This window comes from Alexandromys fortis, unplaced genomic scaffold (assembly GCF_014885135.2).
Source record: "Alexandromys fortis isolate MF-2015 unplaced genomic scaffold, M_Fortis_MF-2015_v1.1 scaffold_159, whole genome shotgun sequence".
Classification (NCBI taxonomy): domain Eukaryota; kingdom Metazoa; phylum Chordata; class Mammalia; order Rodentia; family Cricetidae; genus Alexandromys; species Alexandromys fortis.
The window spans coordinates 697970-723982 of NW_026068031.1; the positions used below are offsets into that span (position 1 = coordinate 697970).

The 26013-nt window shown below is 43.0% G+C and overlaps 1 protein-coding gene across 10 annotated transcripts in view; it reads left to right on the forward strand.

Annotated features, from left to right (window-relative positions):
• Sipa1l1 (signal induced proliferation associated 1 like 1) overlaps positions 1 to 26013 on the forward strand; it is a 280284-nt gene that overhangs the window by 138695 nt on the left and 115576 nt on the right. The gene's annotated exons all lie outside the window — the stretch shown is intronic.

The window sequence follows — 26013 nt, forward strand, 5'->3', positions numbered from 1 at the left end:
CTCGTGAGACCCTTTGGCAGGCGTGCCTGGATCTTTTGGCAAAAGTCTCCTCATACTTAGGACAGAACTCAGGGAAACGTCTGCCTCTTTCTCTGGATGTCATTGTGCTGGTGTGAGGTCTGGTGTGGCATCAGCCTGCTGGCTCCCAGACTGAGCAAGAAAGCCACACAGGACGGAAGACAGAGTCCAGAACCCAGAATTCAGGGCAACCAGCCCTGAAGCCTGTCCCTACTCAGGACATCCAGTATTTGAGCCAATCCATTTCCTTTATGTTAAAGCCAGTTTGAGTTGGAAGCCAAAACATCCAAATGATTCACTTAATCCCCATTTTATTTTTAGTAATCCATTAGTTTCCCCCAGGGAACGTGGGAGTAATTGCAAAGCAAGGCAAAGTAATACCATTAAATTAAACTGGCGCAGTGTTGGTGTTGACTGGCATCCTCTTTGCTCTCAGCAGGAGTTAGCATTCAAAAATGTGAGGATAAAGACAGCGCTTCCAGATTCCCTGTCCTTTTCATTTTCGCCCAGAAGCTTTTGCATCTTACTTAGTTGCCCTGGATGCTAGAAAAGGGTCTTAGGCTACAGGCATGCTTTGTGTTCTCAAGAACTATAGCTGCAGACAGCATGGACCTGTTCCGTTTTCCTAGAAGACAGTTATACTCGTTTTTTTTTTTTTTTAACATTTGTTTTTGTTCAAAAATGCTATGAGTGCTTCAGGTATAAATGGCATGTGGAGAAGAGTAACAGACAGACACCCATCCCTCCCCTGCACATGAGAATTTTGTCTATCATACCAAGCAGTTAAAAAATGTGTTCCCTATCTCTGCTCCTAGGGAAACATTACTCTGCTTTTATTCTTTATTATTCTCACGTATTTGTACTTTTACCACATGTGTATCACATGCTTTTGCTTTCTGTTGAGATGGGTCTTGTGTATATGAGTCTAACTTTGACCTTGCTATGTAGTTGAGGCCGACTTTGAACCCTGATATTGCTGCTTCCTTCTTCCACTGGGACTGAAGCTGTACTCCATCAGGCCTGACTGGTGTGCTTGTTAATGTCTAAAAAAGTGCAGATGCCACACATTGAATGTAAAATCACAAGGAACTTTAGAAGAGATGTAAGGTCAATGTAATGCTGTGGTTTTGGTCATAGACACAAAATGACCTTAGGGTTTCTGTTGCTGAGAATAGACACCATGACCATGGCAACTCTTATAAAAGAAAACATAGTTGGGGTGGCTTACAGTTCAGAGGTTTAGTCCATTATCATTATGGTGGGATGAGGCGGGAGGCAGACATGGTACTGGAGAAGGAGCTCATAGTGGAGAAGGAGCTGTGTCTTGATCTGAAGGCAACAGGAAGTGAACTGAGACACTGCATGTGACTTGAGCATATGTAACCTCAAAGCTAGCCTCTACAGTGACACACTTTCCTCCAGAAAGGCCACACTCACTTCAACAAACCATGCCTCCTGATAGTGCCACTTCCCTTGGGGGCCATTTTCTTTCAAACCCCACAATACTTTGAAGGATGTGTTGGTAAGCATCCAGTGGTGTGCATCATGAAATGCACGTCAATGGTCGGTGAGTCTCGGTCCACACAGTGACAGCTTTCATCTTGCTGCCTGGTCTGCTGCTTAGCGAACTTTCTGTCCTGCTCTCATCCTGTGCAGGCTTGGAATCCCACAGGGTACTGTGACCCGTGAGCCTGCTTCCTTATGTAATCTTCAGGGCACAGGCTTTTGGCAAACTTTGCCTGCTCATTCTCCACACTGTACCAGTAGCTGTTGGCCTACACCACTTCCGCCCACACCTTCTAAACTGCCTGGTTGCTACCCTACTGCTTTTATTTGTGGCAGTGGTTTTAGAAGGGACTTCCAGGCTGAATGCACCTCTAAAACAGCACCTGTGTTACTGGGAGCCGCCTCGTGATCTTCGATGCACCCTGTTTCCACTGTGACCCAGTTCTGGGTCTTAGAGATCCTGCTGTATCATTCTTTCTCTTTTTGTTTCGTGTGTTGTTTTAGTGTTGTATGCATGAGTGTTTTGTCTGCATGCATTTCTGTTTGCACACGTACCTGATGCCCACAGAGGCTAGAAGAGGGTATCAGATCCCTTGGAACAACCAGTTGTGAGCCACCATCTGGATTCTGAGAACCAAATCTTGGTCCTCTGCAAGAGCTGCCATTGCTCTTTTTTTTTTTTTTTTTTTTGGTTTTTCGAGACAGGGTTTCTCTGTGGCTTTGGAGCCTGTCCTGGAATTAGCTCTGTAGACCAGGCTGGTCTCGAACTCACAGAGATCCGCCTGCCTCTGCCTCCCGAGTGCTGGGATTAAAGGCGTGTGCCACCATCGCCCGGCTAATCTCTCTAGCCACTGTATCTTAGCATTCTTGACAAAATGTAAGCCATTTAACGCCTGTATTATTAAAGTGTTTTAAAAAGCTTCTCATGCTGTTGGAGGATTCTGGCACACTCTTAATTGGAACATTGTTTTCAGGAATAGGAACAATCCAGGTGTGTGTTCCTTCATTCAGAAACCATTGTCGTTCTACCAGTGCATTGTCACAGAAAGACTTTGGACAATAACAGGAGGACTTCTGTTATTCTATGGGGTCATTTTTTATTCAAATGTTTACATTTGCTGAGAAAACAAACTAAGATTTTTTTTAACCCTTCATACTTTTATATGTGTAGGAAGAAAAGCAATGTCTTTTATTGAAATTAAGTCTCAAGACTGTTTTTCATACATGTATTCTGTTAGTAATAGAATGGTTTCTTAAATTTCTTTTTTCTAAAGACAAGATCTCCTGAGTAAATTGGGAGTGTGGGGATTATGGAAGAGGACAGAAGGGAAGGGGGAGGAAGGTAGGAGAGCGGAGAAAAATATATAGCTCAATAAAAACAATAGAAAAAATAAAAAATTTTTTTCTAACTGTAACTACCCCCTCACAATCAGCATGGAAACAGCTTTGTGTGTGTGTGTGTGTATGTATGTATGTACTGGCCTGTACATACCTGCTCACACACGTATGGATCTTAGAGATTGATTAATGTTGATATCCTCCACCATTCCTCACTTTTTTTTTTTTTTTTTTTTTTGTGAGGGATGGGGGTGAGATAAGGTCTCATAGCTCTGGCTCTCCTGGAACTCTGTGTAGACCCAGCTGCCCTTGAACTCACAGAATTGACTGCCTCTGCCTTTTGAGTGCTGGGATTAAAGATGTGTGCTACCACACCTGGCCCCATCTCATGCTGGGTTTTTAGATGAGTTCTAGGATCTGAGCTCGGCCTCCATATGTACATAGCAAGCACTTTACCCACTAAGCCCCCTCCCTAGCCCCAGACCCTCAATCTCAGCACTTTGCAAGCTGAGGCAGGAAAATCGCATAGTAAAAGCCAGCCTTACCTTACATAATGAGATGCCTTTTCTAAGAAATGAAAAGGTTGTCTATGTTAGATTTTGCAATACAAGATGGAAATACTCGATCCATGAAGCTTGTAAGAAAGTACACTAAGTCTTGAGCATTTTGGTGGCAGTATAATATGTTTAGTATGCTGTAGGCACAGTGGAGCCCATTGGGAGGCCAAGGCAGGTGCATCTCTGATTTTGAAACCTACCTGCTTTACATAGTGAGTTCTAGGTCAACTAGGACAGTCCAGAGACTGTCTGAAACAAATGAACCCAGGTACCCCTGAGCGGGCACGCACACAAGCACACTAAATAAATGTTTGGTCCAGGGTATTTAAGACTGTAATAAGCCTTCTGTCTATTTCCTTGTTTAAATGACTTTGGCGCTGTTTGGTATTTAAGGAAGCCCAAATATTTACGAAGTGCAATTCAGCTACTGATACTACAGTTTCTGTAGAATTGTTTCTTCTGTTTTCTTTTTAACCAGTGGATGGACTTTTTGAGTTGGATTGTTTTTGTTTTTGTTTTGTTTTTCCAAGACAGGGTCTCTGCAACCTTGGTTGTCCTCGAACTCACTCTGTAGACCAGGCTGGCCTTGAACTCACAGGGGTGCACCTGGCTCTGTTTACCAAATACTGGGATTAAAGACTTGTGCCCCCCCCCCCCCCCCAACCCACGTGCACGTGAATTCTTTGTTTTCTCAAAATGAAGCGAAGCAGTGCCCTGGTGGCCATGGACAGTGAGCTTCTATAGGGACTCAGATCTGTAATTAGGCCTTGCCCTCTGTAACACATTGCCCATAGCCCCACCGAGCTGGGAAAGTGACACACAAGTCATCTAAACAAGATAGACCATCCAGACAGTTGTCTGGTCTCTGTTCCGAGGTCATGAGAAAGGAGACTTCTGACCTTGAAGGCAGTATGGCTGTCTGTGTAGGGGAGGTGGAATGAAAAGGGAACGCTTTGGTTCCCAGGTCTGTTCTAGAAGGCCGACCCAGCTTCACACCTTTCCTGAGTGAGGAAGGTGGGAACTCGTGCCAGCCTCCCACTGTACTGAGTGCCTCACTCTTTTTTTTTCTTTCTTTTCTTTTTTTTTTCTTTATTAAAGATTTCTGTCTCTTCCCTGCCACCGCCTCCCATTTCCCTCCCCCTAAAAGCCTGGGATAAAACCAGACTCACTGAACATAGCGGACAATGAGGACTACTGAGAACTCGAGTGCCTCACTCTTGCCTGTCTGAAGAGAACTGCCATGACTTGACTTGTGGCCGGATCCTCACAGGCCCACTGAGGCCGCAGCAAACCTGGCCACTGCTGTGTCTGGTTTGCCTCCTTCGAACGCCGCACTCTTTCATAGTTAGGATGGAGGCTTGACAGCTTTTCCTTTCTTGGGGGGATTGCTCAGCACACTTAGAAGAAACAGAATGGGCCAAAGTCATATTTTGTGTTTATTACATAAAGATATATATTAATTTTCCTAATAATAATGTTATATATGTTAATTTATATATTAAGAATGTAGAATGTTTTCTTCCTGTTTTAATTTCTTTTAGATGAAGTTTAAAATAATCACTGAAGGTTGAAGACATTTGTGAGTCACTCAGGGATGAGACAGTTAAAGGTTCTCCTTAGACAGAGAGCCTCTTAATTGGTTATTTTCTCTGGGTTTCTTTGAGGCTTTGTGAGTTTTCCCAGCCCTCCTTCCCCCATTTGTCCAAGTGCAAGCAGGCATAGCGGTTCAGTAGCAAAAAGACCCCACTCACCTGTCATGTGGATTGACTCTAATGTGGATACATTCTTATTTTCCTGCTGGAATATATGTGGGTGGGTGTCTGGAGAGGAACCGTGTTTTCGCAGGAAGTAGAATGCCCGCCTGCCCTGTGATTTGCTGTGTAAGCTGATCTTGATGCTTGGTCCGTGGCCGTACTGAATACATGGGATCTGGGTTGGTTGTCTTTGTTAGTCAGCGGGCTGTTTGTTAGACTTTGTCTCGTTTGGTTTTTTGGAGTTGTTGAAAATCAGATGTCTAAATTCTAAAGTTATCAATAAAGCTGCTATATTAAAAGATTTTAGAGTGAATTTCTAAGAAACTGATTAGTAACTACTTTTGCTACTCTTGATAAAATTTGTTACTAGTTGAGATCTGTTTTCTCAAAGAAATGCAAAGGCCTGTGGGTTAGGGATTTGACTGTTACAGAGAGTGCCTGTTCACTCAGAACCATGGCCCTTTTCCTCATACAGATCTGTTTAGTGCCCAGTTAACCTTGCAGTCACTCTCTTTCTGTAATTAGGAGCCAAGAGACGGTTCTGTAGTACCCCAAGCGAATCACTCAACCTCAGTGCCCCTAGTTAACATGTTGTGCCGATAACTGGGCCAATATAGCCAGCACCTTCTCCAGCAGCTGGGAATGCAGTGCTTTCCATCAGTGGTCATGTGACATCACTTGATACTTTCTGGGTTACTTGAGTAAATTATTTCCTCTGTGTCGGTGAAAGTCTCTTGCTGGCAGGTACGGTGAGTGTAAGGATCAGCCACGAATTCTAAAGTTTGTGGGTAGAAAGGCATGTGCGGGGAGTTTGTAGTTGATGATGCTGATCTCTAGAGCCAAGTGCCTTCCCAGTTTTTCTGAATTAACACTAATGCCCAGAATGGCTTACCATTCTTTTGGTCCCCCATTTTAGTAATTAAGATAGCCTTGTGGGGGGCTGGAGAAATGGCTCAGAGGTTAAGAGCACTGGCTGCTCTTCCAGAGGTCCTGAGTTCAATTCCCAGCAACCACATGGTGGTTCACAACCATCTATAATGGGATCTGGTGCCCTCTTCTGGCAGAACACTGTATACTTAATAAATAAAGTCTTTAAAAAAAAAAAAAAAAAAGATAGCCTTGTGGGTAGAGTTAGGGGGGCCTTTCTGTAATCTGGAAAGCCCTCCGAAGCAAAGTCTGTGCAGATTGTCCTGTTTGTCTGAATATCTGAGCTCATTGTGTTTCCATGGTGTGGCTCCATTTAAAGCCAGTGAAGCTGTGCATGGCCACCTCCCCTGCTTGTGGAACCTATTTCTAAAGGTTCAGGCCAGGCTCCTTGTCCATTCTTGGGATTCAGTTCTTTAATTGCTTTGTTACTGTTTACTTTTTTGGGTCAGGGTCTTATTGTGTAACTGAGGCTACCCTGTAACCTAGTATAGTCCAGGCTCGTACTGGTGCTTCTGAGCCTAAGGCGCTCAAGTGGCAGGGATACAGGTGTGGTCCATCACTCAGTTTCTTGCATTTTGATGGTCATTTAGAGTAGCATATTTTCTAATTTATTTGTTCAGAGTATCAAGAAAGTTAAATGTCTGATCTTAGCAGAGTTTAGAGTAGCTTTTGCATGAAAGGATAAATGCTTGTGGAAATGTAGGAAATGCAAAGAACAGAAGACTGAAAACCATCTCTGGTTTTACCAGCCAAACAACCGTTATAACAGCTGACAGTGTCTTCTCACAGAACTCAGGGTACTTGAGGGACTGTCCCGAGACTAAAAGCTGCTAGAGCCTTGGTGTCTTCAAAGCATTGGAAATCTGGTTTTATTGGTTGTGGTTTTCTCTCCTGTGAAAGGGCGGAGTTTCCTCAAGGAGAAGCTGGGCTCAGTCTGCTCTTCTAAACTTAGGGGGAGTTGGGGGAAATATTGCTTAGGGCACATTTCTCTCTCTCTCTGTCTCTCTCTGTCTCTCTCTCTCTCTCTCTCTCTCTCTCTCTCTCTCTCTCTCTGTCTCTCTCTCTCTCTCTCTGTGTGTGTGCGCGCACACACACATGCCTGTTTACATGCTTGTGTGCAGGCATGCATGCGTCACACACATGCCTGTGTACATGTATGTATGTACATGTCTGTGCGCATGCATGCATGCGTGTGTCTGTTGTCTGCCTGCCTGCCTGCATGGTATCACCACGTGAACAGGTTGCTAACTAGACAGGCTGGTAACTTACTTTGGAAAAATTGCTCTGCTCCTGTAATACAGACATGAAGGAAAATCAGATCACCAGAGGCTGTGTGGCAAAGTTGAGGACTGAGTGTCTGCACCCCGTTGGGATTTTGGAGTTTATCTGCCCCCCAATCCATTCACAGAGGTGTCCTCTTCTCCATTGCTCCCTTCCACTGTGCTGCACCAGCTTCAGAGAACAGAGCTGCATTATAAAGAGCGTGCAGGAGCTACTGTGGTTATCCCACCGCATCAGGCTGCATGGCAGTTACTTGGACTATTGCTGTCTGCATTTCAGACATCTCCTGGGGTTGGAAAGCATTTATCTTTTGTGGGACTTTGCTAGTTTCTCCATGTTTGTTTGCTGATATCCTTCTCAGATCCTAAGAGTGCCTTGGATGCTTCAGCCCTCTTTTCTATCTGTGTGTTTTTCTAAATGTCTGAACTCAGTGGGGGCATGCCTCCTGACGCATTGTGGCATAAACAGAGCTGATGGGGGCTTTGTCCTCTGCTTTCTGAGTAAGGAGTACAAGTTGCTGCAAAGGAACTTATCTTTCATAGTGTTGTATGAGTGCTTGCAGAAGGCAACTTCTAATTTCTATTTAAAATGTTATTTAAAAATACTAATTGAGCCCAGCATGGTGGTATACATCTATAATCCTAGGACTCAGAGACTGAGGTAGGAGGAGGGCAGTCTAACTATGTAAGACCAATTCCAGAGTGAAAGTTGAAGAAGCCAATCACTGTGTCTTTGCTGTCTGTGTTCCTCCTGAGTGACTCTGTGGGACATGGAGATGCTGTGTGATTAGCATGGTGGGTCTGAGTGTGTTTGTGAAATTCAACTTTCTGCTCAACAGAGATATTTAAAGAACAAATAGTCAAGCTATTTGGCCCAGGAAGAATGTTGGACAAAGGGAATCACACCCATAACATATTATATATGCATGCATATATGCAAAACCCCAGAAGCCAACAATAAGAATTAATAACTTAGAAAAGCAGGATGTGGAAAAGATACCCTCCACAAAACACACTGGCTTCTTAAGTAGCCAATCCCAGTACTTGGGAATCAGAGGTAGTTGAATCTGTGAGTTTAAGGCCAGCCTGGTCTACAGAGTGAGTTCCAGGACAGCCAGGGCTACCAGTGAAACACCTTGAAAAATCAGCCAATCAACACAGTGAGCTATAACCAACAGAAAGCCTGTGTTTAACACATTACCCTGAGATGTTCCATGCTCGTATTCTTAAGTAGAAATGAGGTCAGTTTGATATTAATCAATCAGTGCAGTTAGCTATAACCAGCAGGAAGTCAGTATTTAACACAGTACCCTGAGATTTATGTCCCGTTCTAGTATTCTTAAGTAGAAATGAGTCAGTTTGGTATTGCTCATTAAGATGGAGTGAAGGGCATGTTGCCGCTGACAGGTGCTCAGAGTTTGGTCATGAGCCTGTCTTTCAGAACTTTCTCACTTGGGTCCCATCTGTTTTTTTCTGGGTTTTTCTTATATGTAATTGTGGATGCTTTGTTTTTGTTAAACTTAAGAGTTTCTGGTGATTCAGCCTTTGGGTGTTCTTGTGTGCTGGCAAAAGATCTGGAATGTCTTCCCTGACCCTCAGTGTCACAGAGAAGGGCCTCACATCAGTGGATTTGTGGATCGGGTCTCTGCTGGAGTCTTCTCTTGGAAGCCTTCCCTTTTCCATTGCCGTGCCTTCTTCCAGTGGGACGTCCATAGTCTCTTGTTTTTCTCCCCTGCTCCCCCCTCTTGTCTTCTCTTCTTTCCTCCTTATCTTAAGGTTCCCAGCCCAGAGCACTCCGGTAGTCCTTGCAATAGCCACTCCAGGCTTCTGAACCTGTCTGGATCCTTTTGATGTTGTATTTATTGACCCATCATCTCTGCCCAGATTGGCTGGACAGATAGGTTGGCCACAGGCAGTTGATAGTTTCAGTCACAGATTAGCCCATTGGGAGGTTTCTGTTTAGTCTCTCACAAAGGTCATTAGACACATTCTATTAATCTCCTAGTTTAATGGACCATCTGTTGAGGTACTGGGTGACTGTCCTTTTGTGTGAAAACCAATGTACCCAGTTAAATTGCAGCTATGTGGCCAAACAGCCAGAGCTCTCAGCTGACACCCTACCCACTCCTAGGCGTTTCCTCTACCTGTGTCCTTTGACCTAACCCTGTCTTGAAAAACTGAGAGAGAGAGACAGAGAGAGACAGAGAGACAGAGAGAGAGAGAGAGAGACAGAGACAGAGAGAGACAGAGACAGAGACTGGAGTAAGATTAGGTGAAACTTGGTCAGTTTCTTCCAATCTTGGTGGGAAGGGGCCTTCCCTCATCATTAGTATGTCTTACTGTCTTCACCTCCACAAATGCCCAGACCTGTCCACTTCCCATCTAACCAGGGCGTGTGTTGAGGACTCCAGACCTAGCCACCCCTTTATGATGCAACTTCTGTTTAGAGCTAGTGTCTTTTCTTGCTTTATAGGATCTGTCTATCTCAGCTTCCTGAGGAGCTGGGGCCATGCACCTGTGTCTGCTCTTTGGGTTTTTGTTTTTCTCTTTTTAATAATGGTATTAGGATCACGCCAAGTCATTAGGCACTCTAAGCAGTTGCTCTGCACTGAGCTGCATTTCCAGACCATGCCGCCCGTACAGTCAGACCCATCTGATCCCATCTGCCTCTCACCCTGTATCTTAGTCCCCCCTTTTCAGCCATAATGGCTGACTTTACCTCAGACATACTGCTTACTCGTATACTAGGGGCTTCTGCTCGTTCTTCAGTCAACCCAGGATGTTCTCCTTTTACGCCCAGCTCCTTCCTTGAGAGGCCTTTCTTGTTGAGTGTGGTGTGGGTAGACTCACTTGTTTCACCTCGGAGAGCCAGGGGTTGACCTTAGTTTTGGAGACAGGGTTTCCCACTGCAGCCAGAACTTACTGGCTTAGCTAAGGACAGCCAGTGGGTCACCAGGATCTACCTGCCTGTGCCCCTCAGCGCTGAGGTTATTGTCTGTGGCTTTTTACAAGGTGCTAGGGATCAGTTCTCCCTTACTGTTGAGTTATCCGATGCTTTGCAGCTTCCCTGGCATCTTCCCAGTAGATGCCAGTAGCACGCTCATACTCTCAGTTTGTGACCACAAATGTCCCCAGAGGTGTGAAGGCAACCACCACAGTTTAAACCCACTCTCCTAATATTGAAATGTTTGCTTTAGTTCAAAATGAAGTCAAGTTCCTTTTTGTTTTCTATTTTTTCTTTTTATTAGAGGAATATACATGGTTTAAAGCTATTATAAAGATTGTTCAACTCATATCATTACTAAGTTATGAATCTATTTTCATCTTACATGGTTCTGTAATTCCATATTAAGCTTTGCGTTAGAACCTTAAAATATTCTGAAGGGATTTGTTCTTTCAGTGTTTCTATATTTTCCACCTGCTCCCATCACCATGGAGCTAAACACTCTGAAAGACATCTTAGGTTAAAAACAGGAATGACTGAACCGGAAAAAAAAATCTCCCCCGTTCTGTTCTGTTCTGTTCCTCCTTAACCCTTTGTCAGCCAGAATGGAATACTGATTTTAAAGTGGGACACATTGTAGCAAGGGCACACTTTCCAGAACTTGTGCCCCTGGAAATTAACCAGCAACAGTGTAATTTGAACAAATACATGAATGCACAGTTTGAGATAAGGGAAGATGTATGAGAGATGCTTGGGGAAGGGATCATGCATTTTATAGACCGCCATGCCTCAGATATACATTACTCCAGGGCCCCTACAGCAGACAGAAGATGGCGATGGAATGTGTGGAAGCTGAGTTTAAATGTGGATGTGTTTGGTTCTTTTTTAGAAAATAAATTTATTTATTTGTTTTACACCCCAGCAGCAGTTTTCCCTCCCTCCACTCCCTCCCAGTCCCTTCCTCGCATCCCGCTCTGTTCCCATCACCCAGCCCACTTTCCCCTTCCTGTTAGGAAAAGAGCAGGCCTCCCATGAGCATCAACAAAATATGATTTAGCAAGTCACACAATAAGACTAATCACCTTTGTGTGTACTAAGGCAACCTGGTATAAAGAGTAGGATCCCAAAAGCCAGTAGAAAGCCGGAGACAGCCCCTGTTCCCACTGTTAGGAGACCCACAAGAGGACCAGTGTTTTTTGAATCCTTACCAGCTTCTTTGCTTCCTCCTGTCAGTGCTGGGGGCAGAATCTAGGGCCTCCTGCTGGTGAGGCCAGCACTCTACTATGGAGCTACACTCTGAGCCCTGCCATGTTTCTAGGAGACATGAAAACCAGACATATGAAGAGTTCTGCGATATCAGAGGTTAGAAAAGAGTCTCAGCGGGAGCTGAGGGCTCAGTGGTCCAGTGCTTGGATAGTGTGTACAAGGCTGTGGATTCTGTTATCAGTACAGCACCAGCAGCAGAGATATCCAACCCAGGGAACCACTCGCTGTGCTGGCTGACTGAGCTGCTGGTCCACACAGGTGCACACCCCATAGGTGGTTGGGATTTAGGTTTTGAATCTCAATATTCTAATTTTTACTCTTTGATTGAAGCATTTTAAATGCTTGCAAACTAGCAGCAGATGTCAGTGTTTCCATTTTCTGCTTGATTTTAATTATAACTTTTTTGCAGAGGAGGGTATAGCCTGCCGTGAGCAGTCTCCAGGTTTCTGTTACAGTGCACACTGCTTGCAGAACTCACTCCCCATCTTCCCACACACAATGGTGCTGGACTCTCCCAGAAACAATTTCATTTCAAGATTGTAGCAAAGACCAAAAATTGAAGAATTAATGTTTTTTGTCATGTATGGTACTAATAAGCCTTCAGAGATGCATCCTTTCATTATCTGATAAAACAGTGAGAACATCTTAAAATTAGGATCTAGTTCTTGATTCATCTTTGGAGTGTTCTGGACTGGATTATAAACAGGATAAAAACTTTTCCTGCATTTACCTCCTAACCAAATGTTAATTTTGAAGCTTCCAAAAACATATTTTCTAATGGGTAAAAAAAAATCAGGAGCCTTGTTCCCTGAGGATCAGGAGAGTGTGCTCCCAAGAGAGTAAACTTGCCTGCTTGTAGGATCGGGGTCCCACTCCTCTGAACCACGGCATACTTTTCATTGGGTGTTTATTGAAACACAGGTGGAGAGACTTTTTCATTTTGGTGCATTTTAGTGGATTTATTGCCGTAGGAATTAGATTTTGGGGTACACCTTAAAGGTACCGCTGATTTTTATCACTTACATCCATCTGTTGTTTTGGTCTATTATAAACTGTTTAAATGCAATCTTCCTTTTTTAAGTTCATTTTATGTGCATTGGTATTTTGTCGTGGCTGTCGGGTTCTCTGGAACTCCAGTTACAGATAGTGTAAACTGCATGTTGGTGCTGGGAATTGAACCTGTGTCCTTTGGAAGAGCAGTCGGCACTTTTAACCCCTGAGCTATCTCTCCAAAACAGCTGTTTGTGAGTGAGAGCCCTAGGGTCCTGTTGGGTGCATCTGCTCTGTTGGAAATGCAGTGGCAGGCTCCCCACTGGAGCAGACACGCATTCTACTACACAGTAGCTGCTCTGACGTCAGCGCTTGCAGGGTGGCATGTGCATTTGGTAATGCTTCCAGCTATCCTGGAGCTTTGCCATTAACTCCACTGGTGTCTGTTTTCAGTCTTGCCTTTTGTTCTTCTGTGCATTCTATCCTCCAACAGAAAGAAGGGCAGAGAAAGCCTTGGCCACGCCCGTCCTTCTCATCATGGAGGGAGCTCATTTGCCAAGACAGAGGATGCTGCAGACTTCTACTCAGATTTTGTTTGTCAGTCACTGGGAGCCTGAGTGATGTGGAGACTGACTTGTCCTCTGGGACTGGGTTAGAATTCTGCACATCTGCCAGAACAAATGAGTAATCTGTGTTGAAGAGCTGAGAGACGGACGGGAGTAGGTGCGAAGCCGTGTGTCTTACCTGCTGGCAAAGGACACTGTGTACCAGATGCATTTAGAAGTGCTGGAACTTTGAATTCCTTTGATTCTTGATTTCCTAGAACAAGTTTTATTATGGATCATGTTAACAAGAGTCTTCTTTCAGACACTTTTCTCTGGCCATACTGTTATTTTCCAGGTGACTCAGCTGTTAGGGTAATAAATACTCTGCTTTAGCGTCTTCCTCACCACTAATTGTATGATGGAAAAATAGGAACTTGGCCATAATATTTAATTTGAAAACTGAAAAGATACTTGATGATTTTTTTTTATTAAAAATTTCCGCCTCCTTCCCGCCTCCCTTTTCCCTCCCCTTCCTCTCACTCCCACCCCATCCCCTCCCCCTCCTTCTCCAGTCCAAAGAGCAGTCAGGGTTCCCTGCCCTGTGGGAAGTCCAGGTCTAGTAAGGTGAGCATCCAAACAGGCTAGGCTCCCACAAAGCCAGTACGTGCAGTAGGATCAAAACCCAATGCCATTGTTTTTGGCTTCTCAGCAGCCCTCATTGTCCACCATGTTCAGAGAGTCCGGTTATATCCCATGCTTTTTCAGTAAAAGAATTTATTTGTAGCTGTGTAGAAATTTTATTTGGTTTTACTGATAATGAAACACTGAGAAGATGATTCATTTTCACATGTATTGGTAGTGAGCAGAGAACATAGGTGAATGGAGGGGCAGTGAGCAGCATAGGTAACCTTCAGTTTCTGTGCTGACAACTCTCAGGAATAAAGTGCCCTGCAGAACCAGATCAATTAAGGAATCTCTTTGGTGCTGCACTATTACTAACTCTTTTATAATTATGTATCTATTGATATCTTTTAACACTCAGAAGGACATTGCATTTGCTTATTGTTGGACTCTTTCTAAATTGTAACTTTCATGAAAGGCAGGGATGGATGTTTGTCATCCTTCAGTTTTATGGTCCTCTGGAAAGAATGGAAACATGGTGATATTTATTAAATTATGACTGTTATTAAACTAGTGCCAGTTACTTTTTCTTTTTATATTTAGTGTATACCTTGATTTTGTCTGTTACTTGTCATGTTTAAAGACAGTTCTTTGAAACTTGAGACACGATAGTACTACCTCCTGTGTTCTTTTTGTTTTAATTTTGTTAAATAAAAAAATTTAAATACCTCTTAATTTTTAGTCATATATGTGTTTATATATATATATATATATGAAAGAAATATGTTGTATTTTGTGGTTTTGTTTTCCTGGTGTTTTTCATTTTCCTATTCTTTTAGTTTCTCTGCATGTTGTTGTGACTCCTTTTTATATTATTAACTGGTGCAAGGGTTATTCTTGTTTGACTTGTCATTTCTCTTGACCTGGGAGATCTACTCAAATGGGAGAACTCTTTGGAACTATTTCCTGTGTCTGATGTTTACAGACACCCTGAATGTGGCTTTGGGAAGGGGATCTTTAATCTACCTGACGATTTTACTGAAGGTTTTGATGATTAAGCCAAAGTCCACCGCATTTCCAAAGAGCCCTTCTCCGGGTCTAATCTCCCCCTTCCGCTGAGGCAGTGCCTCATAGCACAGTCCAGTCTGTAGCAGCCTCCTTCCCCTTGGGTTGGTGAAGGTGGTGGGCTTCCTGGAGAAACGCCACTTCATCTGCTGTCCATCTGCTGTCCGGCAGATCCTTTCTCATTGTGTAAAATCCCCGCATACGGAAGGCTTTGCTCTTCTTTTCTAATGGGCATGCTTTCATGACCTTGTTACTGAGCTCTCACTGCTTCTAATAAAAAAGTGTAGAGTAAATGTGATTTCCTGCCTGTTCCTTCCAGAGTAATTCTGCTTTTCTGGATAATTTCTCTGTAACAAAATATTTATAAAGAAGGGAACATTTTCTTTCTCAAAACCAATCTTCCATTTCCTCCCATTTCTCTGAGGTTCTTCCATTTTCTTATGTATTGCTTTGTGAGATTTCTTGCATAAATGTGTTTATAAAGATTAGCTATTTTAAAAGTTAATAGCGTATCTTAAATTTTGTCCTGTTAACTACCAGTCAACTCATAATGCATAAAAATAGAGGGAAATATAATTTTGATCATGTTACCTAACCAAGAAATTATTAAAATATCAACTCAAGAAAGAATTCAGCAGAAGACTAGATATAAAGGAAGTTAAGAGACCATTAGGTATATAGCATACCGACAGTGGTGCCGTAGAAAAGGCTATTACATAGTCCATCCCATCAATAAAATGTAATATGCCTTGTAATAAACACAGCAAACAACATACAGTGGCTTTATGCTGTGTTCTGCATTTTGAGATGGTGTTCTCCTGTGCAACCTAAGCTGTCCTAATCTTTGTCCTTTGGTCTTAACCTCCCCAATGCTGTAATTATAAGTGTGTGCCACTAGCCCCAGTGTTTTTATGAATTAAAACATTTTAAAGGCTAGTTTAAGAAATAAGAGCTATTGTCTGGTACTGAACAGAAACTTGAGCATTTATAAGCACCTAGTGCTCCTAAATTAATTTATAAAATGAATGCAATTAAAGATTAAGGTACTACAACCAAGAGAATTTCCCAAGAAACATGACAGAATGATTCTAAAATTAATTGAAGATGCCAGATGGGGTCAGTGGGATTTGTTATAATGCTGTCACATTTGGATTGGCGTGGCAGTGGCACACAGACACAGAGAGGGATTACCAGACACAGGGATTTGGTCTTGACATTGTGATTATTATGTCAATAATTACAAAGTACTGCTGACTATAAGGAATAGTTGTAGGACAGTGTGAGAAAAGAAAATTATATTCTGGATGAATTAAAGGCATCATTTTGAAGAGAAACATTTAAACTTTGGAGGAAAATGTGCATAGCACTGGAAAAACAAAGACATTTGAAAGAATGTAGAAAGAAAAACCTACAAATTTGACCTTTTCAAAAATTTCAAATGAGTCTGGGGATACCACTGATTTGGTTAGTGCTTGCCTAGCATGGACAAAGCCCTGAGTTTGATCCCTGGCACTTGTGTAAACCAGATATGCTAGCTTATGCCTGTGGTGTTAGCATTCAGCAGGTAGAGGCAGGAGGATCAGGCATTAAAGGCCACTATTGATTACATAGGTGGTCTGTGGCCACCCTGGAATACTTAAGACCCTGTCTTTATAAACAAACAAACAAATAAATAAATAAAATTTAAAAAGACAAAAATTTGAGTTGGAAATACAAGAAAATATAGTTTAAACAGCAATCAGACAAAGCTTTAATCTGAAAATAATGTGACTATGTATACCCAATGCAGGGCTTACATTTATAGTACCCAGATGTGTTCTAAATCTTAGCCTAGGAGGGCAAAAACACAGTAGAGTAGATCAAGAAATACATTCTGATTCTCTACCAGGGCTAGTGAGGCAGCAAGACAACATCCTGTATTTTCCTATTGGCAACAGTTTAGTGGTGGACTTGGGAGATTCCACCTGGTGTGCACAGTGCTGTGTATAACTGTACATATGAATGGGCAGTTTGATCTTTTGGTGGGGTTTGGGCATTGAACGTGGGGCATCACACGTAACAGGCAAAGACTTTGCTCTATGAGCTGTATCTCTGGTCTCTGCTAGACATTCTCTAAGGATGTTGGAAGATGCTCTGCCTTGCTGAGGGGCTTTGCCCTTGTTCCCGAAGAAGACACTGAAATAAATATTCATTCTGTCACTGTGGGTAGTAAACACAAAAAGAGGAAATAACCCAGACGTCACCCAGCAGGTTCTAATAGCTTTCCCCACTCTTTCTCCTCAGTATTTAAGCATCTGGAAGCTGTTAGGAGGGTTGTATCTTTCTGTAGCAATGAGGATAAATCATAAATAGTTTGACATGGCAGAAGAAACTTACACAGTGTCTCTTGGCTTCACAGCCACAGTCTGCTGTTGTGTCCCTGTTGTGTACATGGAGAGAGCGAGGGGCATCCTGAGAGAGAGGCTCTGGAGAAGTTGTTATTTTAGCTGTATCTCTGACCTTTTGTTTTTTATTTGTAACAAATTTGCCATTATATATATTGACATTTATTAAGTCCGAATGATGGATATTTATATGTTTGCACATTTCATAATTAAAACATTTCCTGTGAATCATAGCATGGCACTCTCCAGCCAAACTCATTGGATAGGACACTAAGTCATTTTCTTCCTTTAAGCCACTAAATATCACTCCCATAAATTCTTTCCCTGCTTGAAGACAGAGGACCACAAATATCTGGGTTTCTAGGCCACTTCTAAGTCATAGGCTTCTATCCAGAGAATGCTTCTTTTCCCTGTCTGTCAAAATATTCAAGGTCAGGTAATAGGGGAAAACTTAGGAGACTACAGTTAACATGGTCTTGGTCAACAGAGAGAGTGGTTTAGAGATTGCAGAAGGGTCTGACCTCGTACACTCATGGGATTGGAGGTCCAAGTCCCTGGCAAGATCACACTGTGATGGAATGGATTGTAGATTGTGGAGTCTCTTTCTGGTGTGAACATGGAGCCTCAGGCCATGAAGAATTATGTGAAGCTTTACAGAGCTTACTTTCTGGCATTCTGGACTAGATCTTTCTCTAGAGAGACATGGGCTGTTGTGGAATATTAGTTTAAGATGTGTTACATTTCTTTATGCTGTGGAATATTTGTTTAATGATGCAAAATTGTGTTGTATTCTTTTATGCCGCTTTTGTTTAACTTTGTGAAGCTGTGTTTCTTTGCCTGCCTAAAATATCTGATTGGTCTTATAAAGAGCTAGATGGCCAATAGCAAGGCAGGAGAAAGGATAGGCAGGGCTGGCAGGCAGAGACAATAAATAGGAGGAGAAAGCCAAGAGGAAGGAAGGAGTAAGAAAAGAAGGGACCAGCCACCCAACCAGACACTGAATAAGAAGGAAAAAAAGATATACAGAAATAGAGAAAGGGAAAAGTCCATAGGCAAAAGGTAAATGGGATAATTTAAGGAAAGCTGTCTAGAAACAAGCCAAGCTAATGCTGGGCATTCATAAGTAATAGTAAGCCTCTCCATGTGATTTTTTTTTTTTTTTTGGAAGCTGGGTGGTGGATTTCCAAAAAGCCAAAAGAGCCAAAGAGTTAAAAACAGTCACCTACAGTGGGCTATGGATCCTGGCATTTGTGGGCCTTCCAGCCCAGTGGGTAACCCCAATGAGTAACTCATAGAGACTACCCCAATCTCAGAATTCCAGAAAAGGGGTAGTATCCAATCTTTTTGCTTTGAACAGGTAGAAAACAGTACAAATTATTTTACTTTATTCATTTTAGAAAGAAACTAAGCAAATGGGCAGAAAAAGTCATTTATCTATGGAAAATAAAGTAAGCACCGAGTGAATATAGCCATAAACTATAAGCCTCGTATACACCACTATACTACATCAGTCATCATTGACTACACAGTCATCATTGGGCCTCTCCACTTGAACCCTGAAGGAAGGAATGATGCAGTGATACCTGGGACGTTCTAAAGCACGTGCTTTACTACCTGTCAGCTGCCAGGCACTTCAAGCCCAGGTAGACACCCAAGACTGGAAACTTATACAGGAAAAGAAAAGAGGAAGGAAGGAAGGGAGGGAGGGAAGAAGAAAGAAGCAAGCAATTATTAAGTCTGAAAAAAGAAACTATAAGCAATTGAACAAACACAGTCATAAAATCATAAATCCTGGACATATGAATTTATTTAATTTAGCTATGGTATAGATGTATAAACATACATACATGGATATAAACACACAAAATATGGGGGAATGAGAAATAATTAATGGGGGTGTGTTAATTTCTCATTTCTAAAACGAGACTTCAGTGGTACTGTCTTAAGATTGATGATGCAAACACCAGCATGAGCCTGTCACTAAAAATATAGAAGTGCCATGAGAAACAGACCCAGGATTTAGTGTGTTTGTTCTAAACCTGGAAAGATTGAAGCGATGTTTCACTTTTCTCCTTATTTGCCCGTGGTCTTAGGCCTATGGTATATGGGAAAATTATAAACAAAGTAGTATTGCAGTCAGGGCTTTTTGCTGTGGGCTTGGTTCCATTTTACACTTTTTCTGGAACCTTGGCATTGAAAAACTAAAGCACAGTACTTACACTGGGGTACTTGACAGTACGGTGGACAGTGTAAGAAAACCTCCAGCTGTCTTTGTGGGCCCTGCACGGCATCTGGAGGAGATGAGCAGACAGAACTCGCAGGATCTGGGAAAGCAGGAAAGATGTCCAGGAGCTGGTTTCAGAAGCCGCCTTTGCTGAGCACAGCCATACGCTTCCAAGTGACCCCCAGAAATTGTAGGGCTCACAGTGTGACCAGACCTAATTCTCCAATGTTCCCTTCTGTGGAAGGGTTCTGCTCATCTCTTTTGCCTGCAGCAGTGTGGATACCTGTTTCAGTTGTTTCATCATTAACTCCAGCTTTCTTGGAATTTTTCCTCATAGGTGTCAAATGATGCAGTGATTTCTGCCTTTGCTTATTATAGCCATGCTCTCAGTAAAAAATAGACGAGCCTTGAGCGTGTGTTCTTTCTTCAGCTTAGTCTGTTTTAAACTTCTTTTAACTGCTAGTTTTTAAGAAAACTTCCAAAAACAAACAACATCAAAACAGCTCTTCAGTTCTCTTGGCAATGGACTTGGCATTAAGAGATCATGATCTATTTAAAGTAGAAATTTCGATTTCTAATATAATGATCTTGATTTATTCTAATCATCATAAGTTATTATGGTCCATCGGAAGGGATGTTAAAGGCAGCTTCCTGAAGAGTCTATCTCCACGTGCTGTCTGTATAGTGAGAGAGCTTAACTGGGAAGAAGGAGGGCAATTGGAATTAGATAGGAGAAGCCCCCCATTTTGTGATTCTAAGGTTCAGGGATGGTTGGGACCGTGGAGAGATTGGCTACGGCTGTGGATATTGGTCTTGCTCTGTGTGATTCTGATTTATTCCTAAGGCAGAGGGAAGTTATTCTTCCCATCAAGAGAATGTAGGTATGCTTGTGGGCACTTAAGAAACAGTTCCTATGAACAGACAAATAATCAGATTTCAGTGTTACTGCCAACACGCATGACTCCTCTTATTTGGAGGGCAAGGGAGGTGTTGAGATTTAATCCCAGTCTTGTGCATGCTGAGCACACATCCTGTCTCTGAGCCACATCTCCAGCCCTGAGAGCTTGTTTCAAGTAACTGGGGTCCCATGGCCTTAAGCACTTAGGTTTCAAGAATGCTGAGCTTAGGTGCTCTAGGGAAAAGATTTCTTCCTGAAGGAGCACATCTCACCAGGGAGCAGATGCCCAAACATGTGGAGTTAGTCCTGGGATTCCAGGAGGGGCTGGAGGGGCTGCAAGGGACATGGCTTGGCAACAGTAGCCCTGTCTCTTCCGAGCTGCAGAGTCTACTTGAGAAAATGCAGTGGTGTCTCCTGATGAGGTTCTGTCGACTGCAAGGGGATCCTGGTCTGACAGCCCCAGTAAACAGTGGCACTTGAGGAAGTCTGGCTCATAGGTCAGCTCTGCCTGGGCTCTTTACCTCTAGGGGTTTCTGTTTTATAGCCCTGAGATTTCTTCATGTGGAAAATCTGGTTCCCACCAAGGTAGTCTTCACAGAAATTGACAGTTTGTGTTTGGAATGTTGCCTTAGTAATTTACGCCCACTCGTTGGGTAGTTCTTAACCAAATGACCCTTACCCATTTCCTTCTGTCCAGTTAGAAGGAAGACCTGTGGAGGGAGCTTCTACTTAGTCCTGCATCCCAGGCGCACTTTAGGCCAGGATCCATCTGGTAGCTGTTGAGGGTCCTCTGGCAGGTCCCAGACTGGTGCATCTTTAGAAGCTAATTGCCACTGTTCATATCCTCCTCCTGACTGCATTCCAGTAGACACAGGCATTTGTTCCCTGGGGCAGACTTTAGAAGTGACCCGGGCTATACAGGAGGCCTTTTTCTTCTATAGTAACCGAGTATTTTTACTGTCAGTTTTATTTACTGTAACTTTTGCTGTAGTATTAGCAGTAATGACGCTTTAACTGCCAGCCCAGATTTGCTCGGTCCCTGCATAGAAAGCACCAGTGCTACCCACAGTTCATTTTCCGTGTGCTGCGGGGCATGGGGTTTCCTTCTCTGGACTGTTTTCCTGTTCCTGGAGTCTGGGATCTCGGCCTCATGGGCTGCCTGTGAGGACTGAGGCAGATGAGAGCCTCTCCATACTGAGGCATGAGGCAGAGCTTGTCTGCGGGAACCCAGGCGGTGGCAGAGGGGACTGTCTGCAGTCTGTGTCTGAGGAAGCGGTAGAGAGTGATTCTGAGGGTCAGATTTTTCTTTTAGTCTTCTGAGGGTGATGTTCTAGAATCCTAAGAGTGCTTGTGGGCACCGCTACTGTTAGTCCTTGGGGTGGTGATTTGAACCTGAGTTTTTCTCAGAAGGAACTGTTCTTACTGTACCGCTTTGCTCTTTAAGCTAACTGTGGTGTGCTTTTTCAAGTGCACTTCCTTAAATTGTCTTCAGAACATAAAATGTTCAAACAAAAGAAATCATCGTGCTCTTAACAAAGCCATTTTGAAGCTCTTTTTGAGCTTCTGGTTCCTTCACATCACTTTTCTCTGAGGCAGCTAGCTGCAGGGACTCGAGGTTGGAATGTGCCTTTCTGTGCAGAAGGGAGGAGTGGCACTAGCTGCCAACTAGCTGGCAGCCTGCAGCGGCCTTCCTGCTGAGACTGGCTCCTGGACAGTCCTTCTTAGCTTTCCTTAAGTATAAACCAGTGGCTCATCGAAGGGGAAGCATTTCCTCTAGGTCATACTATCTCTTTCCCTTTGACCCTAGAGCAGAGAGTCCACACTGCCGGGCTCTTTCCCTAGTTCCTGGTGCTCTGCAGTACCGCTCTCCGGAAGCTGGTCTTTGAGGCTGGCAGATAGTCATTACCGCCAGTACTAGAGCAAATCAGTGACATCATTTAGCTGAAAGCTCTACAGGTGGAGGGAGGATGGTGACAAGGACAGAATGTACGTGGGAAACTAGTGGGGCCACGTGTTGCCTGCCACCCTCACCTGATTTTCCTGGGTCCCTAAAATCTTGAGAGGGGACAAACTGAGGCTGTGGGTGTGAAGGGACTAAGTCAACATGAAATTTAAAGAAAAAAATCTGTAAATGAGGAAAGACTCACCTTCGTGCAGACATTATCCGGATACTATGACTCTCTCTTTTTTAAAGCCGCTGGACTCTCTTAGCCCTCTTCCAGTTCATCATAATTAGAAGATAAGCATTGACCTGGCAGTGGTGGCGCACGCCTTTAATCCCAGCACTCGGGAGGCAGGGACAGGTGGATCTATGTGTGTTCGAGGCCAGCCTGGTCTACAGTGTGAGTTCCAGGACAGCCATGGTGGTTACATAGAGAGACCCTGTCTTGAGAAACAACAGCAAAAAAGACACCTCATGGAAGCGCTTGATCTGTCCAGTTGTGACTTGTTCAGTGATCGTAATGACAGAGTATTAACATAGGGCCATGTTTTATAATTGTTATTTGAAGGTGACTTCATTGCCCTGCATTCCCAGATCATAATAGGTGTTTTTAGTAACAAAATTATTCTTCCTAATAATTTAGACAAATGTGATGAGATTTCCTGCCGGGTACCTATTGTGGTATCTGAGGGTTGCCCCACCCCTGTCGTTTCTCACACTCTTCCCTAGGTTGTATTCCGCGCTAAGTTGTCTGACACCAGGTCAGTTTGAGGCACTGGTGAGTATTAAAGCACAAGCCAGTGTGAGGAAAGTTTTTCCTTAGTTCCTGGTCTGGTGCAGGCTCTGTCACCCCACCCAGTCCACTTTTTCTTACGGAACCTTTGAGCTTATCTTCATGTCCTGGGTGCAGAGAACATTCCATGCTGTTCTTTAAACTTAGTTCTTTGAGTTCTTTGTTGTCATTACATCTTCACTGCCTATTCAGCTTTCTGCTTGGTAGTAATTTATTTCAGAAATGATAAAGATGGGTGGAAGCAGTGTCATGACCAGAAATTTAGAGCTAATAGCACAGAGAGGTAGTCAAAGCTCGGGTCAGCTGGATACCCTGCCTGCGATGGTGTTGCCAGAGTGCTTGTTCCATACAGACTGCCTACCACAGCAGAGCCACTCGGCCCCACGCCTGTGTTCTGCAGTCGTATTTTTATTCTGTTGCACCTGCGCCTGCTGCCACATCCTAAAGCACTCACTGCTCCTCTACCTAGTAACACCTGTGCAGCCTCCTCCAGCAGTGCGAGAGTTGTGAGAAAAGTAAATCAAGGACACTACCCTGTACACACTAACTTTTAAATGATACTGATTGGTGGCTAGGGAGGTGGCTCTGTGGGTAAGATGGCTGCTACACAAGCCTGGAGTTCGGATTCCTAGAACCTGTGTAAACACCCAGTGAGGATAGCAGTCCCAGCATGCAGAAAGTAGAACCAGGATTCCCAGTTAGCAAAATCAGCCACACAGGCAGGCTCTGGTTCAGCTGAGAGACCCTGCCTCAGAGAAGAAGGGGAAAAGTGATTAAGAAGGACTTAGCATCATCCTCTCTCTGGCCTTCATAGGTGCACATGTGTGTCCACTCACATAGGATATGTAGATCAGTACATACAAGCACAAGCCAGAAAAAAAAAAGATAGTGAATGATGGGCAAAAAGAGAGAGGTAAGAGCAGGTGGTTATCATTGGGGTCCAGGGAGGGGAGGAGATCAAAGTAAAAATACCTCTCAGAGCCAAAGGAACAAAGGCAGCTTTTCAACCCTCAAAGAGTCTTACTATTCAGAATGGCTGGCTTGCTGTGGTTCAGTTAAGATCTACCAGGAAACAGCGTGTTATGAAAAACCTCGCATTGGAATGGAAAGGAGAGGAAGGAGACATGGCCTATGCATATCTTGTCGTGACCTGTATCACACTTGGTCTCTTTACCATCTTCTTTCCTCATTTAGATCTAAACTTCACTTGAAGGAAAGAATCATTTTCTCAAGTATTCCTAGAGCCAGATGTATGGCTATGCTTAGAAGAGAACATGGACATGTGGGGAATGGGTTAGGAGATAATGGATCATCTCTTCTAGAAGAGTGGTGTTGATCAGCAGAGGGCGGTGATTGTCTAGATCTGGGTGATGAAAAGATTTTCTACTAGTAGAGCTGTGCTGGACTGACTGAAGTTCCTCTCTGTTGTACGAGGCTGCTAGTTTGGTCCCAGCCGCTCAGACCCGAAATAATCACTCAGAAAACCATATTATTTGCAAAGCTGTTTGGCCAATAGCTTAAATGTATTTCTAGCTAAGTCTTATACCTTAATTTAACCCATCTCTATTATCTGTGTATCACCATGAGATTGTGGCCTACCAGCAAAGTTTTAGTGTGTCTGTCTCTTGTGGCAGCTCCACGGCTTCTTTCTGACTCTGCCTTCTTTTTCACAGCATTCAGTTTAGTTTTAGTCGCCTACCTCTATTCTGTCCTGCGCAGGCCTAACACAGGTTCTTTATTAACCAGTGGTATTAACAGCACACAGAGGGGAATTTCACATCACCTCCCCTTTTCTGTTTAAATAAAAAAGGTTTTAACTTTCCCATAGTAAAATTACATATAACAAAACAGGTATCAAGCAAGAATTACAGTTACAATATTTATATATAATATAATATTCATAATAACTAAGGAAAACTATAACTACAACTATCTATTCTTCAACTCCATAAAAGCCTCCAGAAGGATATAATATTACCTAAGTTAACAGGAAGTGCATTGTAAAAACTTCCAAAACTCTAGAATTGACAGGGACATCTCGTTACCTGGAGAATCACCCAAATTTCTTCCATAATGTTACGGGCACCCATCTTCAGCCTACTGGCCCATAGTATCTGGCAGGCTTTTCCATGAAGCAGGAAATTTCAAAGACAATTCTACCTATAATGGCAGTTTGTCAGTCACTTTCTTCTGTGTCCTGCAGAATGTTTTGCAGACTCTTTTATGAAGCAGGAACCCTGAAGGATCATCTCACCTTTAGGCAATTAGGCAAGTTCATCAGTCGTCTATCTGTGGGGTCCTGCATGTCCAGTTCATACAGCACAGCATCAAGCAGTCCAGGCAAGAGCAGTTTCTTACCAAAATGGCTAATCAGTGATAATTAAGGACTCTCTTCAGTTCCCATCATCCTCTTGAAGTAGCTTGGTGCTTCTAAGAGCAGATGTGTCTCACCGTCATGAAAAATCCTAATTTCTTAAAACATTTTAAATGCCATATTTTGTAGTCTTTGAAAGGTTTGAAGAATCCCTATCCATCTGAAATATATCTCTATACACCTAGAAAATCTAACATGACTACACATTTGACTATTATAGGTGATTATCTATTAACCTATATTTCTTAATTATAATATATATATATATAGCTCTTTTTAAAGTTTGGTAATGATCCAATGAAGCCATTATAAAAAAATCATAGAAATTATTAACATGTGAATTCATTCCTTGAAAACAACAAATAAAAATGATGAGATTGCAGCTGTTTCTTTGAGCAGTGTGAAAGATCTTGTTCATGGCTTAGAACCATACATAATGTATTAGGCATAAAAGCCAAATCCAGCTAGGTGTAGGCCACTCTATTATTTCTCTAAGCAATTTTTTCCCAAGATTTGGATTTTAATTTTTTTTATTTATTTATTAAAGATTTCTGTCTCTTCCCCACCGCCACCTCCCCTTTCCCTCC